Source organism: Microcaecilia unicolor, chromosome 2, assembly GCF_901765095.1.
Source record: "Microcaecilia unicolor chromosome 2, aMicUni1.1, whole genome shotgun sequence".
Taxonomy (NCBI): Eukaryota; Metazoa; Chordata; class Amphibia; order Gymnophiona; family Siphonopidae; genus Microcaecilia; species Microcaecilia unicolor.
In genome coordinates, this window is record NC_044032.1 from 509166620 (window position 1) to 509187691 (window position 21072).

Sequence of the window (21072 nt, forward strand, 5' to 3'; positions counted from 1 at the left end):
CATTCCCTCCAGTGGTAATCTGGTTAGTTGGGGCACCTTTTTGAGGCTTGGTCATGAAAATAAAAGGACCAAGTAAACCCAGCAAAATACTGATTAATGCCGCTTTTTTTTTTCCGTTATCCACGAAAGCCGGCCATCTGGTAGCCATGCCCATGCCCGCCCATGTCCTGCCTTTGCTATGCCACCAACACGCCCCCTTGAACTTTCGCCAGCGCGGTGACGGGAAAGCAGCAAAGCTGTCAAAAAAGCCACTTTCGATTATACCGATTTCGCCGCTTTTGAGAGATCGCCGGCCATCTCCCGATTTATTTCGGGAAATGGCCGGCGATTACTTTCGAAAATAAGCCTGTTAGGCTCCTAAATTTGGCTGAAAATAGGCCACAAATTTAGGAGCCTCATTTAGTGGCCCTTTTACAATATTGCAGTAGCTCTACCACAGCATTGGCATGCGCCAATCTAGCACCTCTGCCGTCCCATCGCAGGAGCTGGCAGCAGTGCTGTCCCCACAGCATGCCATTTCTGGCATGACCAGATATATTTTTTATTTTTACCGACGGGTTAGTGCGGGAGACCTTACCACCTCATAAATAGGAGGTGGTAAGGAATCCCCCAGGAAATGGTCGCGCTGCAATTTTGTACTTACCACATAGCCATTTCCTTTAAAAAAAAAAATCACTGCAATAAAAGGGGCCTCAGCGTGTGGCAAATCCACATGCTGATGCCACCGCTTGGTAAAAGGGTCCTTAGGGCTTAAATCTTGGAGCACAACTTTTTTTTATTATTGAGCCCATCAGATATTATTGTTTTATTTCACCAAAGCCAGCAAACTTGTTTGCTGTAAATTATACCAGGTCATGAATTTGGGTGAACTGAGCTTTGTGTTACAATTTTAAAGAGATCAGACATCCCTAGGTAAAAATGTCAATTAGTTTTATAAGATGGTGGAGAAGACCCTGAGACACTGAATGCATTTGCTATCTTTTTAATGGAATCAAGAACTACAAGAAGAAGGTGATGACTCATCTGGAAGGCTAAACTTTATGTATCCTAACAGAGCTATCCAAGCCATAATTCATCAGAAAGATCAATTTAAGGCAAGTCATCTTTTATTGTTTCTTAGCATGCATCACTCAAAGGTTACATTCACATAATGCATTTTTCCGTTGTCAGCACAGTAGTTGGTGAATGTTTGGCTCTAAATCTGAGCAACGCCTGTGTATGAAACTTCCTGGCATGCCTGTCAGATGCCCTGATTAATTTCTAGAAGCCTGAAATGTTGTGGTTATTAAAGGTTTAAAAGTTCAATGCAAACCCAGCAACAGAAATCAAAGATTCCCATTCTTATAACTGCTTGCTACTCTTCATCTACCCCTCTGTGCTTGACAATAGAATTAGTAGGCTAATTATAAGGACTACACTAGCAATTTGCAAATGTCAAGCTTTTTAATATTAACTTTAGAAGAACCTAATGTATAAATATGTACATCAGGAGCACAAAGAACAGAAAGTTTGTGTCACAATTTAAACAGCCAAGCCAAATGCACATTGGAGCTACAAACCAATGAATGAATGTGTAAACTGCTAGGAAAAAAGTGTGTAGCCTTCTTCCTCCATAGTTGTGAGAACAGCATGTACTTTGATGCTGTTCAGAAGGATCAAACAATACAATATTTCTTATTGACTGCATTTACCCAATAAATCTAGTTCAATATGATTTACAAGACAAGAGGCTAGAACAATACAAGGAAATATAAAAATAACAAACTATCTAACAAACCAAGGATAAAACTAGTTTACTATTGGACTCATTTTCGAAAGAGAAGGGTGCCCATCTTTCGACACAAATCGGGAGATGGGCGTCTTTCTCACAGGGTCGCCCAAATCCACATAATCAAAAGTCGAGTTTTCAGTTGTCCCCACCAACTCAATCTCAGTGGTGACCATTTTTGAGTTAAAGCATCAACAGTTTTAATTATATAATTAGAATTGTAGTTAAGAGTGTCTTCTATTGTGCGGCCAAACAAAATCCCCAAATACTTAATCTGGTGCTCATTCCACTTAAAGTGATATTGTTGAATGATGTGATGAGAATGGTCACGAGATCCTTGGATGATTCAAGGAGTATGAAGGACGTTTTAATGTTTGTGGATATTTAAGACAATTTGATGGAGAAGAACAGTTCTGTTAGCTCCGATATTTGGGAGGATTAAAATTACAGAGTTGTGCGGGGCACAAGTTGAAGTGAACTACTCTCTGGGAAACAGAATGTCTCTCTAAAGAGGAATGTTATTGAACTTCATTTTCTAGGAATGATTTTTTGAGGAACGTGCAGTGATAATTGTATTAGACACTTTAGTATAAGAAGTATTTTTGTTAGTGAATGTGAAAATGTGGAAGAATGTGGTGCATATGTTGGGATGTGTGAAAAAGTTTTTAAAATAGGAACGGTAATGTTATTAATTAATGAACAAAGTATTTAATAAAGATTGACAAGTAAAAGTGACAACAGTTGTTGGAGAATATCTATTTTACTTGGAGATATTTCCTCCAAGTAATTAGCCAAGGCGTCTGGTTCCATGAAATCTATGGTTTTATTATTTAATGTGACCCGCATGCGAAGATTAAATTCTATTGCTCCTATATTTAACTTTGTAATAGGTGAGGATGGATCAACCCAAAGAAACTTAATCTTTTTCCTTCTTCAACTTAAGCTTATGTATGCATACCCATGTATCAGTTTTCATTATACAGTCCAATACTTAAAGATGTATTGGTTCAGGTGGGCCTGGGTGGACTTTGGACTCAGGCCCATCCAGAATTGTGACACTCTTGCTGTGGCTGGTGGGGATCTCCAAGCCTTGCCAACCGAAGATTTTCTTTCTTTGGGCAGCCGGCGCTCTTCCAAATGTCAGCCAGCAGCTCTTTTCTTGAGCTGACGATGAGACCAGCCCTTCTGCACATGCTCAGTTTTCACACATGCAAAAGCACTGTCCATGCATGGCCTGCCAGCAGAAGCATCAGTTTGAGGCAAATGCTGCCGGCTGCCATTTGGAAGAGTGCTGGCAGCTCGAGGAGGAGGAAATCTACAGCTGGCAGGGTTTGGGGATCCCCGCCAGCTCAAATATTTAATATTTGGGGTTTGTGGGCAGGGAGGGGTAGATAGAGGAGCAAACCAGATGGGGGCCAAATTCCATGCCCACCCACCTTGGGCTCAGGCCCACCCAAAATTGACCATCTGGCTCGGCCCCTGATTCCTGGTGACCTCTATCAATATTATTATATCATCTACATATGCAAAAACTTTAAGCCTAGCTAAAACAACAACAACAAAAAAAAACTTGTTCAAATGTACTAATTATAAATTTAAAAGTATGGGGGGCAAAGGAGAACCGTGTGGCATCCCACATGGGGGGGGCACCATCCTTTTGATTCTCGACCTGATCAGTGTTCTTTGTAAGACCTTAACTTCAGAAAACCAGTGAACTATTGATACAGACACCCTGGGAAAGAGGAATCCGAATTATAGCTACGTCATGCAAGGTTCCACGTTAGGAGTCACAGACCAAGAAAAGGTTCTAGGTGTCGTCATTGATGATATGTTGAAACCTTCCACTCAATGTGCTGCTGCGGCTCAGAAAGCAAATAGAATCTTAGGTATTATTAGGAAAAGAATGGAAACCAAAAATGAGGATGTTGAATATTGTGTTCAATTCTGGTCACTGCATCTCAAAAAAGATATAGCAGAATTAGAAAAGGTACAGAGAAGGGCGACGAAAATGATAAAGGGGATGGGACGACTTCCCTATGAGGAAAGGCTAAAGCGGCTAGGACTCTTCAGCTTAGAGAAAAGGCGGCTTAGAGGAGGTATGATGGAGGTCTATAAAATAATGAGTGGAGTTGAACGGGTAGATGTGAAGCATCTGTTTACGCTTTCCAAAAATACTAGAACTAGGGGGTATGCAATGAAGCTACAATGTAGTAAATTTAAAATGAATCGGAGAAAAGTTTTCTTCACTCAACGTGTAATTAAACTCTGGAATTCGTTGCCAGAGAATGTGTTAAAGGCGGTTAGCTTAGCGGAGTTTTAAAAAGATTTGGACGGCTTCCTAAAGGAAAAGGCCATAGACCATTATTAAATTGGACTTGCGGAAAATCCACTATTTCTGAGATAAGCAGTATAGAATGTTTTGTACTTTTTGGGGATCTTGCCAGGTATTTGTGACCTGGATTGGCCGCTGTTGGAAACAGGATGCTGGACTTGATGGACCTTTGGTCTTTCCCAGTATGGCAATACTTATGTAATCCCTATTTTACTTAATTGTTGCAGAAGGATCTCATGTTCAATCAGATCAAATGCTGCTGCTAAGTCAAACTGAAGTATGACTGGACAACCTTTTGATTATAATTTTTTCATTTCAGTCATTAGAGTGCATAAGAGACTCTGTGCTAAGGGGGTAAGGGGGTCCTTTTACTAAGGTGCACTAAAAAATGGCCTGCGGCAGTGTTGACACGTCTTTTGAGAGCGCGCAGAATCATTTTTCAGCACACCTGCAAAAAATGCCTTTTTCTATTTCTGCTGAAAATGGACGTGCGGCAAAATGAAAATTGCTGTGTGTCCATTTTGGGTCTGAGACCTTACCGCCAGCCATTGACCTAGTGGTAAAGTCTCAAGCAGTAACTGGACAGTAATGACCCACGCGTGCCAAATGCCACTTGATGCGCATAGCTGACGTGTGCCAGAAAATAAAAAATATTTTTTGGGGCATGAATAGCAGATGTGCCAAAAATGAAATTACTGCAAGGGCCACATGGTAGCCATGCAATAACTCTATTTTGCCGCATGTAGATGCTTACGCGGCATAGTAAAAGTGGCCTTAAATCTTTTCCTGAAACCTGTCTGAGAATTATGCAATACGCTACAGAGATCCAAAGAGTCAGAGAGCTGCTTAGCTACCAAGCTCTCTATAATTTTAACAAAAATGGGTAAGTTGATGATAGAATGGTATTTAGAGGGTGCACTATAATCAACCAAAGGATTTTTCAAGCTTAGAATTTAAAACAATGTGTCCTAAACAATGTGGGGAAACTCCCAGCTTTAAAAGAAAGATAGAACCATGTGTAAAACCAGAGCAAAAAACCGAGGGGGCTGTTTCTACAAGTATCTGGGGCAAAAGCCTAATGAGATTCTGAAAAATGTTTCATTAGCACATTAACTTTGCAGGGAGAGCAAAACTATCCCATATTCTATTCATTGGACATGACAGTTTGGATTACACAGTCCTTCCAGAATAATTATTTCCTGCTGTATATCTCTTATGGCTCCCTAAAACTGCAAACCAAGCTGATACAGTGTTCCAAATTTGCTTGCGTTTATTAAAAATAAATCATAACAGAGTACTGAGCTCGTAGGTGTACAAAACACAATGTATCCATATGGGATACATCCCAGGATACTGAAGGCGCTCAGAGAGGTCCTGGCGGGACCTCTTAAAGCTTTATTTAAGTATTTAGGAGTATGGTATTCCAAATCTGTCGATCAAAGTCTGTCCCTCATTAAGGACCAAATCTTATCTTTAACTGCTTCCATCCTAAATGTATGGTCTCCGCTTTATCTAACATGGTGGGGAAGGGTAGAGGCTATCAGGATGGTTCTAGCTCCAAAACTAAATTACATTTTCAGTATGACCCCCCTCTCCTTTCCCAACTCACTCTACAACAAGCTTGATTCCCTCCTAATTAAGTCTTTATGGAAGCAAAAGCCTTCCCGCATTGCGCTCAAGAAACTTAAGTTACCAAAGCACTTGGGAGGTCTTAATGTTCCTGATTTTAAACACTATCACAAGGCTTTTCGGCTTGCCCAGTCTTTACGGTGGTTCCAAAGGGAATTATCTCATCTCACGCCTCGATGGCAGATTTTTGAGGCAGCGTTGGTGCACCCTTGCCCTTTATCTCTTCTCCCGTATGCAGATTTGTACCCCTATACCAGACGCATTCGGCTGTTAAAAGCCTCTGCCTCTGATATCCATACGTTTAGGGCTGGCCTTGGAATCCGTGCTATCTCTTTGGAGGATATATCTCTCTGGTATAACTCTGGTTTTCCGGCTGGTCTCCTGCAGTCTCAAACAGCGGAATGGCAAGAGAGGGGTGTATGGCAGCTGTCGCAACTGTATATTGCAGGTACTCTGTTATCGCCTGCTGCTCTGTCTGCATTGTATAATGTTTCTTTGCTAGATTCTGGCACATGGAAGGACATCTCCACATATATTTCAACCTTTCAGGTCTCTAATTCACTTATATTGAATCCTTCAGAGTTTATCCTAAAGGACAAGTCCATAGACCGCTATTAAATGGACTTGGAAAAATTCCGCATTTTTAGGTATAACTTGTCTGGAATGTTTTTACGTTTGGGGAGCGTGCCAGGTGCCCTTGACCTGGATTGGCCACTGTCGGTGACAGGATGCTGGGCTAGATGGACCTTTGGTCTTTCCCAGTATGGCACTACTTATGTACTTATGTACTTATGTCACACCATTACATCAGGTCGAAAGAAGGCATCTCTGCTATATAAAAAAACTTCAGGATCTATATGCCGATGCAATTGCTCCATTGAGGATGACTTGGGAAGCGGAATTTGGTTTAGATGCATCTGAACTTGATTGGTCTACTTTCTGGGTTAACTCCATGCGTCCCACGAAGTCAGCAGCAATATCTCAATCCTCATATTTCATCTTCCACAAAGCCTATTGGACTCCTGCTCGAGTGGCCAGAATCACTAAGAGTGTCAACTTCAACTGCTGGTCTTGTCAGGAAAGAGATGGTTCACTGGCACATATGGTTTTCTACTGTAAAAACGTCAGAGCTTACTGGCAACTAATTTGGTCAAAAATGTGTCTTATCTTTCATTTGCCTGAGTCCACTGCGCTCTCTTATGAGGTTGTGATCTTACGAGCTTCTTGTCCTGCTATCTCTCTTTTGGAGTCTGATAAAAAATTGTATAACATACTGCTAGCTGTTGCCTTGCATTTAATTGTCTCCAATTGGAAAAATAATGTGTACCTGAATTATAATGAATGGTGGAGTTATGTATGCGAGATCAGAAAATATGAAACAATTTTGGCTCATAGGCGTTGAAACATTAGGTCTGTTTTGAGGACCTGGGCTCGTTTAGACCTTTTTTGTCAGGAGCCACATAGCACTCCTTGACCTTGTGTAACCCTGCAATTTGTCTCCAGGTATTGCCATGGAACTTTGACTTTGATTATGCTATGCTGATTTTTTTTTGAGGGGGGGTTAATTTTCGGGGGGGGGGGGTTGTTTGATTTTGTGTTTACTTTTGTATCCTCTGTATGACAAAACCTTTAATAAAAATATAATAAAAAAAAGAGATCTTTAACGATGGGAGAGGTTCCGTGGGATTAGAGTCAAGCCAATGTGGTCCCTCTTCATAAAAGTGGAGACAGGGAAGAAGTGGGAAACTACAGACTGGTAAGTCTCAATTCGGTGGTAGGAACAATAATGGAGTCGCTGCTGAAAGAAAGGATAATTAACTTTCTAGAAGCCAACAGGTTACAGGACCCAAGGCAACATGGCTTTACCAAAGGAAAATCCTGTCAAACAAATCTTATTGACTTCTTGGACTAGGTGACCAAAGAACTGGATGAAGGATGTGCGCTAAATGTAATCTACTTGGATTTCAGCAAAGCCTTTGATACGGTCCCCCACAGAAGACTCGTGAATAAGCTGAAAGGGTTGAACTTAGGACTGAAAGTTGTGAACTGGATAGAAAACTGGTTGACCAACAGGTGACAGAGGGTGGTGGTAAATGGAATCCGCTCAGAGGAAAGGAAGGTGAGACGTGGAGTTCCTCAGGGGTCGGTTCTGGGGCCTATTCTGTTTAATATATTTGCGGGTGATATTGCTGAAGGGTTGGAAGGAAAGGTTTGCCTTTTTGCAGATGACATGAAAATAGCCAATAGAGTGGATAACCTGGAGGGAGTAGAAACAATGAGAAGGGATCTCCAAATGTTAGAAGAATGGTCGAAGGTCTGGCAGTTAAAATTTAATTGAAAATCACAACACAGCCTCACACCAGCTGTGTAAATTTACAGTTTTGAACACTCACTCTGTTCGCCCTCTTATTGGATGGAGAAAAAAAGCTTCAGTTTTGCTGCCCAGCCAGCCCAACTCAGCAGACTATAAGGCTCAAGCTCGGCGTGCCATCATGCAGCTTAAAACAAACTCCATCAATTAGTGTTAACTGGTGATGCCCAAATGCTTTACTCAAACTATTGGACTATTAACTAAAAGCCGTGTGTGCCCACAATTATGTGGATCAAATCTATGTGTAATACTGATACAATTTTAAGCTATTATAATGCAAAATAAATCAGGAGACACCGCCAGACATCACTTAGCTTAATATAGTCACTGAAGTGTTCTGTTCTCACTGGTGTACGCCGCTTTGTAACCCGACAGGGAGTCCCCGTTTCGCTGATGCTGTGTCAGGGGTTCTTTCCATCTATAACTGTATCCACCCTTTTGATCAAATCTATACTCTGCTGCATCTAAGAAACACCTGCCAGCAGTGTTTCTTAGATCTTTTTCATTGACAAATAGGATTGAGTCAGGCACACAAGTGGGTGATATTTTTATCAATCATCTGGAGCTCCGAGCCATGTTTTACTCTCTTCAAGTATTCAGCCATGTTCTTCAAGATTATTCAGCATTAGTTCAAATGGACAGCAATAGGTTGTCCAAAACCACATAAGCGTCCATGTGAGAAGTACCTTCACACTTTGAACTTCAAATGGGATCTTGTCTACTACCTCAAAAGGAATTGGACCCAGCACCGATTCCTGAGGCACTCCACTACTCATTGTTCCTTCTTCCAAGTGAATTCCATTGACCACCACCCTCTGGCGTCTGTCCGCCAACCAGTTTCTAATCCAATTCACTACTCTCTTTTTTTTTTTACTCAAAACTTCTGTTTAAGATTCTCCTTTTAACCCACAAAGCCCTCTATGCTGGGAAGTCATCCTATCTTTCAAATGTTATCATCCCTTCTACTCCTTCTCATAACCTTAGATCTCTAGACTCTAATCGCCTTGTCTTACAATCCCCGAGACATGCTCGTTTTGAATCCAGCAGATCATCCACTTTTTTTCTTTCTGTCACCATGATTATGGAATGATCTTCCTCCAGGTATTCAAAATGAAATATCTCTGATAAATTTTAAAATAAAATTAAAAACATATTATTATCAGTTGGCTGTTGAATCAAATTAATTAATTAGTAGGTTTTTAGAGAATTTATTTCAACTTTAAATGTTATGTTTTATAATATGTTATTTTACTTTACTTTATTTTACCCGATCTCTTAGTTAAAAGTAGTTCTCTTTTCTAGTTTGAATGGCATTCCTTTTCTCTCTATTTGATTTTATTGTAAACCGCTTTGACCTTGTTTGAAGTAATAGTGGTATATCAAGCTTGAATAAACATAAATATAAACAATTATTGGCACTTCTTAGATTTCATTAGCATTTATGTGTGATCTGAAAAAGGGGGCGTGGAAATAGGAGGGTTATGGAGGTAACGGGGGCGTTCCTAAAATTAACGCACATTGTTATAGAATAATGGGGATATGCACCTAATGTAGGTGCGTACATTTGCATCACATTTCAGTTGCTGCAAATGGCTGTGCCTAAAGTAAGATGCAATTCCCAGGTGTAAGCTCTATTCCATAAACCACGCCTTACTTTAAGTGTGGCTTATAGAACAGTGCTTTTTTCAGCACTGATTTTTTTGATAACATATATTGAATCTAGCCTATTATATCTAATTTTGCATGTTTTTAAGATCACTCTTGGAGGGTGATGTTGGAATGATCAAAATTGTTCAGTCTAATTATCAAAATCTCTGGGAGGGGGGGGGGAGTCAGGGAGCTGGATCCCTATAAGTTAATTAAGGTAGAACAAGGCTGAAGGTTTTCCTAGAGTGTTTAATACTCTTTCTCTGGTCCACAGTTCTGAAAGTATGATGAAATGGAGAAAATGTGAGCAGGAGGCAGGGTTTACAGAGCTGCATAAAAATATTTTATCATAACAGCAAACACCTCTGGAAAACTATAGCTGTCTTTTTGAAATGTAACACTAATCAAACCTGCTTGGCATGACATGAATGAGTAAATAGGAATATGCCCCCAAGCCCAGCTTTTAAGCTACCTTTGTTTAATGTCAAACTTATCTTTTAATGTCATAAACTCTGGTATGTATTCTGTTCAGAATTTCTTTTGCTTGGAGAGCTGATAGAATGCAAGCTCTTCTTAATGAAAGTTCCTCCATATACCTTTCAATCTTTTCAGGTTTATTTTTTGTAGTAAAGCAGAAACAATTTTCCCACTTGAAAAGGCAGAAGCTTTCTGGGCAACTGCTGAATATGTACGTATACAAATGGTGCCTGCCATTTCTGTCCTCGGTGATTAACTCTGACTGTGACATATGAAACTGTTCTCATGTTATAATGTGCCAACTGCAGGCACTTTTCTTCTCATTATTTGACATTTTATTTTAGAGAGACAGTGGAAAGCAGGTTTACTTGCAATATTTTTTGGCATAACTAAAATTTGTCATCTGGGCAATGGTGGACTTTTTTTGTTGTTGCAAAGTTGATAGATCAGAATAATTTAACTTGAAATTTGTTGGCACTAAGGTCTTTTCCATTTCTTCCATGCTACTCTATTTGCCCTAATCTCCTATTTACTCTGAGAAATGATATGATAGATGTCACCTGAAACAGTATCTTGTGGAATGTCCTTTTGTCAAATGACACAACTGATTTAATGGTATCAGTTTTCAGACAAGAAATGCCTTATAAGCACTTCTCAAAAAAGGCCTACCTAAACATTCCTGGCACCCTCTGATCTGTCATTTGACTGCACTAAAGCATCTGGGAAAGGAAGGATCATAGAGTTTTGAGAGGATGATCAGTATTGTATCAAAATTTATACTCAAAATATGATTAGATCCTAATCTAAACCTTAAGAAAAAAGATAACCTTATTATATAAATAATGCAGAGAAAAAGGAGATATTTTGCTTATTTATTCAAAAGAAAGATTCAACAATAAATATCCTTGTTGGAAAAAGTATTGATGGTCTAGAAAATCTGTCTGAGAATAGAAACCCCCGGGTCTAGGATGAAAATGATTATGAGGAGCTTAGCCCTAAACGCTTTCAGTATTAGAACCCTTCCTTCAGTAATTGAAGGCACCTCCTTATATAGCAACAACTAAACATGTGGGTTCTAATATTCAAAGAATCTAAGGAGCTAATATTCAGCCCGCGGGAGGCAGGTCACCTAAGTCCTGCTGGTCGGTGCTGAGCCCAGATGTTCAGTGCCAGGCCTTTTCTAGTAACTGGCATTGAATATCTGGATTTTTTATGTGACCATTATAAACTTAACCAGCTAAGTTAATATTCAGTGCAGGCTGGTTGAGTTTACAGCGGCCAAAGATAGGCCTGCAATTTTGGTGGCCCAATTTGGCCGCTTTAACTTGGCTGGCGAAGCACTGAATATTCATGGTTAGCCGCTATCGCCCAGGATTCTATATAGTGCACCTAGCATTTCATGCTGAAATCCAAGCATATTCTATAACAATACACATAAGTAATTGGCTTAACAAGCCAATCAGCATTGTTAACAATAATGAGCACTAATTTACATACACAACTCTCTAAGTGTTTTCTGTAACACACTGCACCTAAATTTTAATGTGTGCAGATTAAAAGGAGCCTGGTTAGGGGAGGGAAAATGGGTGTTTCATGGGCATTCCAAAATATACATGCGTTGTTATAGAATATGGCCCTCTTCGTCTAAATCTACGTGCTGGGATTTATGCCATGTTTTCATTGGTGTAAATGGATGCATGTAGTTTTAGGTGCTCAGATATCTAATAAATGTATTCTATATACCGTGCCTAAATCTAGGCACCGCTTATAGAATGCTCTTGGGCAGAAATTTTTTCCACGTGGATTTTTAAGCGCCATAGCATGTAATGGACGTAATGGAACTCTTCCTCTATATGATTCCCTAATATGTCTGTTCCTCACGAACCTCATTCTACCACAACATCACTGTGTAACTGTTTATACCGGAATTGGCGAATGCCTTTACGGTACTATGTAAGCCACATTGAGCCTGCAAATAGGTGGTAAAATGTGGGATACAAATGTAACAAATAAATAAATAAATAAATAAATATATATATATATAGAATGTGGCCCTATGCGCTGTCCGTAAATATTTAGCAGGAGATAACCAGCTATCTCCCACTGGATATTCGCTGATATCCAGTTAAGTGCTATTTAATCGGCCAGGAACCATCCCTGGCCAGTTAAATAGCGGTGAATATCAGACAGAATGTTTTTAACTTTGAGTTATGCTCCTCTATTGGCCTCTTTGACAATTTATTAGTATGCTTCTAAAATTAGGCCTGCTATCCATTTGCCTAGATTTAAGAGCCGAACTTAAGAGTCTACCCTCTCATTCTCAAACTGGGCACTTAAAATTCTGTGCTATTGTGCTCGTAAATTTATAGATTACTGCAATTCACACAGATAATTGTATACTTGCAAGTGTACACCTAAACATTTTTCTATAATTATACACCACATTGCCATAGTATGTAATTGTCAGAGAGATGTTCACATGGGTAGAGCATGGGTGGGTCATGAGCAGAGTACCCACTGTAAATTATGCAATTAACTGCCAAATTTAGGTGCTTCCATTTTTGCCAGACATAGACCTAATATAAATGTTCATGCCTACATTTAGGTGTGCCAGTGACAATTTATGCTAGCATGCTATAAGAATGCATACTCGCATAAGTGTTCTTGTAGAAGTAAAACACTTAAATTGTGGTGCCATTTTCTGGAGTTGCCCCTCCCCCTCTGCCCTAAAACTGCCTCTTCTGCTACCAACGTTTTTTGCTCCTAAATTTAGGAGTCCAGTGAGGAGTGCAAATTGACCAATTTATGAACATAATGCTCAAAGATAGTGTTAATCTGATTGTGAGCTCTTGTGCCTAGGCCGAGGCTTAGGAAGGACCTTGGAAAAGGCCTAGGGTAGATCCACAGGCCACAAAGCCCCGCACACTCAGGACATTCAACAAGCACCACCAGAAATGGGGGATAGATCACTCAGGTGGGCCGCAAGGCCGATTCAGAACCCACTCTTACAGAGTCCAAGCGTACAGGCAGCAAGGCTGAACTGGAATTGAATCATACACTAGGGAAGGGCAAAGAACAATGAGGGGTCCCCAAAGGGACTGGAGCTCAAGCAACGCACACTGCACCAGCCAGTGACACAAAGGGAAGGGTGACAGACAAAACTGGCGGATACAGCCTACGACCAGAGGGAGAGAATACAAACAAAGGCTACACAGAAATTCAGTTAGCGGAGGTCAAAGCCCACAGGGTAAAAGGGAAAGCCAGGGTCAGAATGGAACACTATAGACATGGAATCTACAAGAGAGAAGCTCCACAGGAATGGCTAAACAGGGAAAAACAGACTGAAGGAAAAGGCTACTTTCAAATAAGGACAGGAAAGATGCAGGCACACAAGAGTACAGAAAGGGATAAGGCAGACACCAGAGAAAGGCTGCCTAAAAGAGGCAGCGCTCACAAAAGGCAAATACCAAGCACTGCACATAAAGGGTTAACACTGAGTAAAGGGAAACTAAACAAACCAAGCAGAAACAAGCTTACCATGAACAGAAAAGCTGCCTAACAGAGGCAGGACTCACAGAAGGCAAATACCAAGCTCTGCACATAAAGGGTTAACACAGAGTAAAGGGGAAAAAAAAAAACACCATCCTGGAGGTTCAGGACAAATATATTCCACGTATTAGGAAAAAGGGAAAAAAGACTAAACGTCAGCCGGTGTGGCTAAACAGTAAGATAAAGGAAATCATTAGAGCCAAAAAACAATCCTTCAGAAAGTGGAGAAGAGAACCAACTGAAAGTAACAGGATAGATCATAAGGAATGCCAAGCCAAATGCAAAGCGGAGATAAGGAGGGCAAAAAAGGACTTTGAGAAGAAATTAGCGTTGGAAGCAAAAATACATAGTAAAAACTTTTTTAGATACATTAAAAGCAGGAAACCGGCCAAAGAGTCGGTTGGGCCGCTGGACGAAAATGGTGTTAAAGGGGCGATCAAGGAGGACAAAGCCGTAGCGGAGAAATTAAATGAATTCTTTGCTTCGGTCTTCACCGAGGAGGATTTGGGGGGGACACCGGTGCCGGAAAGAATATTTGAAGCGGGGGAGTCGGAGAAACTAAACAAATTCTCTGTAACCTTGGAGGATGTAATGGGTCAGTTCAGCAAGCTGAAGAGTAGTAAATCACCGGGACCTGATGGTATTCATCCCAGAGTATTAATAGAACTAAAAAATGAACTTGCGGAGCTACTGTTAGAAATATGCAATCTGTCCCTAAAATCGAGTGTAATACCGGAAGACTGGAGGGTAGCCAATGTTACTCCGATTTTTAAGAAAGGTTCCAGAGGAGATCCGGGAAATTATAGACCGGTGAGTCTGACGTCGGTGCCGGGCAAGATGGTGGAGGCTATTATTAAGAATAAAATTGCAGAGCATATACAAAAACATGGACTGATGAGACAAAGTCAGCACGGATTTAGTGAAGGGAAGTCTTGCCTCACCAATCTAATGCATTTTTTGAGGGGGTAAGCAAACATGTGGACAATGGGGAGCCGGTTGATATTGTATATCTGGATTTTCAGAAGGCGTTTGACAAAGTGCCGCACGAAAGACTCCTGAAGAAATTGCAGAGTCATGGAATCGGAGGTAGGGTATTATTATGGATTAAGAACTGGTTGAAAGATAGGAAGCAGAGAGTAGGATTGCGTGGCCAGTATTCTCAGTGGAGGAGGGTAGTTAGTGGGGTCCCGCAGGGGTCTGTGCTGGGTCCGTTGCTTTTTAATGTATTTATAAATGACCTAGAGATGGGAATAACTAGTGAGGTAATTAAATTCGCCGATGACACAAAATTATTCAGGGTCGTCAAGTCGCAGGAGGAATGTGAACGATTACAGGAGGACCTTGCGAGACTGGGAGAATGGGCGTGCAAGTGGCAGATGAAGTTCAATGTTGACAAGTGCAAAGTGATGCATGTGGGTAAGAGGAACCCGAATTATAGCTACGTCTTGCAAGGTTCCGCGTTAGGAGTTACGGATCAAGAAAGGGATCTGGGTGTCGTCGTCGATGATACGCTGAAACCTTCTGCTCAGTGTGCTGCTGCGGCTAGGAAAGCGAATAGAATGTTGGGTGTTATTAAGAAGGGTATGGAGTCCAGGTGATGAGACAAAGTCAGCACGGATTTAGTGAAGGGAAGTCTTGCCTCACCAATCTAATGCATTTTTTTGAGGGGGTAAGCAAACATGTGGACAATGGGGAGCCGGTTGATATTGTATATCTGGATTTTCAGAAGGCGTTTGACAAAGTGCCGCACGAAAGACTCCTGAAGAAATTGCAGAGTCATGGAATCGGAGGTAGGGTATTATTATGGATTAAGAACTGGTTGAAAGATAGGAAGCAGAGAGTAGGATTGCGTGGCCAGTATTCTCAGTGGAGGAGGGTAGTTAGTGGGGTCCCGCAGGGGTCTGTGCTGGGTCCGTTGCTTTTTAATGTATTTATAAATGACCTAGAGATGGGAATAACTAGTGAGGTAATTAAATTCGCCGATGACACAAAATTATTCAGGGTCGTCAAGTCGCAGGAGGAATGTGAACGATTACAGGAGGACCTTGCGAGACTGGGAGAATGGGCGTGCAAGTGGCAGATGAAGTTCAATGTTGACAAGTGCAAAGTGATGCATGTGGGTAAGAGGAACCCGAATTATAGCTACGTCTTGCAAGGTTCCGCGTTAGGAGTTACGGATCAAGAAAGGGATCTGGGTGTCGTCGTCGATGATACGCTGAAACCTTCTGCTCAGTGTGCTGCTGCGGCTAGGAAAGCGAATAGAATGTTGGGTGTTATTAGGAAGGGTATGGAGTCCAGGTGTGCGGATGTTATAATGCCGTTGTATCGCTCCATGGTGCGACCGCAGCTGGAGTATTGTGTTCAGTACTGGTCTCCGTATCTCAAAAAAGATATAGTAGAATTGGAAAAGGTACAGCGAAGGGCGACGAAAATGATAGTGGGGATGGGACGACTTTCCTATGAAGAGAGGCTGAGAAGGCTAGGGCTTTTCAGCTTGGAGAAGAGACGGCTGAGGGGAGATATGATAGAAGTGTATAAAATAATGAGTGGAATGGATCGGGTGGATGTGAAGCGACTGTTCACGCTATCCAAAAATACTAGGACTAGAGGGCATGAGTTGAAGCTACAGTGTGGTAAATTTAAAACGAATCGGAGAAAATTTTTCTTCACCCAACGTGTAATTAGACTCTGGAATTCATTGCCGGAGAACGTGGTACGGGCGGTTAGCTTGACGGAGTTTAAAAAGGGGTTAGATAGATTCCTAAAGGACAAGTCCATAGACCGCTATTAAATGGACTGGAAAAATTCCTCATTTTTAGGTATAACTTGTCTGGAATGTTTTTACGTTTGGGGAGCGTGCCAGGTGCCCTTGACCTGGATTGGCCACTGTCGGTGACAGGATGCTGGGCTAGATGGACCTTTGGTCTTTCCCAGTATGGCACTACTTATGTACTTATGTAGGTGTGCGGATGTTATAATGCCGTTGTATCGCTCCATGGTGCGACCGCACCTGGAGTATTGTGTTCAGTACTGGTCTCCGTATCTCAAAAAAGATATAGTAGAATTGGAAAAGGTACAGCGAAGGGCGACGAAAATGATAGTGGGGATGGGACGACTTTCCTATGAAGAGAGGCTGAGAAGGCTAGGGCTTTTCAGCTTGGAGAAGAGACGGCTGAGGGGAGATATGATAGAAGTGTATAAAATAATGAGTGGAATGGATCGGGTGGATGTGAAGCGACTGTTCACGCTATCCAAAAATACTAGGACTAGAGGGCATGAGTTGAAGCTACAGTGTGGTAAATTTAAAACGAATCGGAGAAAATTTTTCTTCACCCAACGTGTAATTAGACTCTGGAATTCATTGCCGGAGAACGTGGTACGGGCGGTTAGCTTGACGGAGTTTAAAAAGGTGTTAGATAGATTCCTAAAGGACAAGTCCATAGACCGCTATTAAATGGACTGGAAAAATTCCTCATTTTTAGGTATAACTTGTCTGGAATGTTTTTACGTTTGGGGAGCGTGCCAGGTGCCCTTGACCTGGATTGGCCACTGTCGGTGACAGGATGCTGGGCTAGATGGACCTTTGGTCTTTCCCAGTATGGCACTACTTATGTACTTATGGAAACTTAAACAAACAAAGCAGGAACAAGCTTACCATAGACAGAAAGGCTGCCTAACAGAGGCAGGGCTCACAAAAGGCAAATACCAAGCTCTGCAGATAAAGGATTAACACTGAGTAAAGGGAAACTAAACAAATAAAGCAGGAATGAGCTTACCACAGACAGAAAGGCTGCCTAACACAGGCAGGGAGAAACGAGGCAGAAGACCAACCCAGCTGCACTGCAGAGAAACAACCAAGGACACGCTGGTTACAACCCGCACACACACAGAGACCACAAACAAAAGGAGAGCAAGCAAAACTCCTCAAATACACACTGTGCCATGAGCACAGACAGGGTAAGAGAACCAGAGCTCAGCTGACAGGAATTAATGCTAGAGCGTCCGCTGTAGGGAGAGGTTAGTTTAAATAGGTCTGACTTCTGACGTCTGCTGCTTCAGACGTCAGCTCAATCCCTGACAGGCCAATCAGAAGCAAGTCCCAGTCATTCCCCTGCCTGTCTCAGTAGAATCATAACAGATAGAAACATAAATCCTTTGATTATCGGACCCTATATTTATAAATTATGGTTCAGAGGCCCCAGCTTTATTACAATATGCATGAGCTTTTGCCTGGTTCTGCCTGGAACTCTCTTCCATCTCATATTCATGTAAAACCCTTGTTTCTTAATTCAAGACAGTAATTTATTTTATTTACATTTGTACCCCACGCTTTCCCACTCATGGCAGGCTCAATGCGGCTTACATGGGGCAATGGGGGGTTAAATGACTTGCCCAGAGTCACAAGGAGCTCCCTGTGCCAAAGGTGGGAATTGAACTTAGTTCCTCAGTTACCCAAGACCAAAGTCCACCACCCTAACCACTAGGCCACTCCTCCAATACCTAACTCCTTCTTCTCATTCTTCAATAGAATTTCTGCCACAGTGAACTGGTGACCGTCTACCTCCCCACCCCCATATTCCTTTTTTCTTCACTTCCTGTTCTTCCCCTTGTACCTACATTGATTTTTCACTTATCTCCACTTCTCTCTCCTCTGCCTCTATCCATCTTTCTTTCCTTTGGTTCCCTTTTGCTTGTTTTTTGTTTTAGGCTTGTTTATTTGTTATTTGATTTGGAGGGGGAGTATTATAAGCTGCATTTGATGTGCCTTTTGTATTAACAACTGTATATCAAGTGTTTTTAATTAAATATGTAAATATCACCTCAAATTACAATATAAAGCTAAAAATGCTTGCCTATACTTCATTTAAATATGCTCACATACCTGGCCTGCTGCACAGCATTTAGAGGGTAATTCTATACAGTAAACTTGGCACTAATCTTTACATGTCAATTATGTTGTAACAGTTTAGACTACTAGCATATATACACATATGTATTGTGGTGAATACAGGAAGTCAGGAGGACCCCAGAAAAGCCCCTCTTACCTGAAACAGGGAGAGCCAATATAGTCATAGCAAATGCAATCCTTTGGGGAAGGATGAAACAAAGCAGATCTAGAGATCTGGGAAGAGGAAACAGCCAAAAGGAAGGATAAAGGCTCATGGGGGATGTACCTGCAAATAAGTGGGATGGACCATCAGTTGCCCTAGCAATTGAGGAGAAGGGTGGGGCTGGAAACTATTCTCAGCCAGGCAAAGCACTATAGCAATGGGCCCTGGAAGAGAATCCAGCCAAGGCTTGAACACCTAGCTCTAGAGCCATGGGAGCTTCATACTTAGAAAGAGAAATATAAGGAGTGCAAAGTGTAAGGAGGGAGTCTTTATTTGATAGCCCAATTTGCTTTAGAGAGAACTCCTTTGTGTTTAAAGTCCCCAGCAGCCCAGGGACTGGATGCTTTCCCAAGGATGGGTAATGGAGAAAAGCATTAAATTTCAGACAAAATGCTGGCAAAGGTATTTATTTATTTACCACCTTTTGAAGGAATTCACTCAAGGCGGTATACAGTAAGAATAGAACAAACATGGGCAATAGGCAATTACAGCAGTAAAAATATTCAAATAACAGTACAAAGTATGGCATGGAGGGGCATAATCGAACGAAAACGTCTATCTCCATGGGCGTTTATCTCCGAGAACGGGTCCGTGAAGGGGCGGACCGAACTGTATTTTCGCAAAAAATAGACAACCATGTTTTATTCTATAATTTGTGAGCTGGGCGTTTTTGTTTTTCAGTGATAATGGAAAATGAAAGCGCCCAGCTCAAAAACGAATATATCCAAGGCATTTGTTCGTGGGAGGGGCCAGGATTCGTAGTGCACTGGTCCCCCTCACATGCCAGGACACCAACCGGGCACCCTAGGGGGCACTTTTACAAAAACAAAAAAAAAAAGTAAAACAGCTCCCAGGTGCATAGCACCCTTCCCTTGTGTGTTGAGCCCCCCAAATCCCCCTCAAAACCCAGTGCCCACAAGTCTACACCATTACTATAGCCCTAAGGGGTGAAGGGGGGCACCTACATGTGGGTACAGTGGGTTTGGGGGGGTTGGGCGACTAAGCATTAAGCAGCACAATTGTAACAGGTAGGGGGGGGGATGGGCCTGGGTCCACCTGCCTGAAGTCCACTGCACCCCCTAACAACTGCTCCAGGGACCTGCATACTGCTGCCAAGGAGGTGGGTATGACATTTGAGGGTAAAAATAAAAAGTTGTGAAACATCATTTTTTGTGGTGGGAGGGGGTTAGTGACCACTGGGGGAGTCAGGGGAGGTCATCCCCGATTCCCTCTGGGGGTAATCTGGTCATTTAGGGCACTTTTTGGGGCCTTATTCGTGAAAAAACAGGGTCCAGGAAAAGTGCCCTAAATTCTAGCTACAAACGCATACTTTTTTTCCATTATTGGCGAAAGGCGCCCATCTCTGTTCGGGTGATAACCATGCCCCAGTCCCGCCTTCACCACGCCTCCGACACCCCCCCCCCCCCCGTCAACTTTGTACGCTTCCGCGATGGAGTGCAGTTGAAAACGTCCAAGTTCGGCTTTCGATTATACCGCGTTATTCATTTTTGTGAAATAAACGTCCATCTCCCGATTTAGGTCGGAACTTGGGCGTTTTTCTCGTTCGATTATAAGCAGGATGGTATACTACTTACAATGTCAATGCAATACGTAACAGAACATTTTAATTGATGCTTGGAAAGAATAAGAAGATAAGGTTTCAGTCATAAATGGCAGTTTTGTTTGCTAGCTAATGGTGCTGCAAGTTCTGCATTTCTTTTTGTGGGCAGTCAAATTTGTAGATAACACAAAATTATTCAAAGGTGTTAAAGCACAAGACCAGGGACACAGGTGCCAAAAATAATCATTTAAGTAGTATTCTATAAGCCATGTATAAAGTTTGGTGTAGTTTAAAGAAAAATGCATAAGCCACACATAAATTTAGGCGCTGCCATTTGACCAAGAAAATGTGGTGCAACTGCACATGCCTAAATTTATGGCAGAGCGCCCATATTCTACAATTACACATGTAACTCAAAACCACACCCCCGATCCACCCATTTCTGAACTTATTCTGAGGTCATGTTTGTATATGACGTCCATATCTTGCAATGCAAGTAAGCTGTCAAGCTTTAGAATTTCTGAGCAAAGAAATAAGAGCTTGATAAATGGAGCTCCATAGAAGTGAAAATGTTCACAGCTACATCCAGCAGAAAGTGCCTCCTATTCACACTGAAATAACATTGCT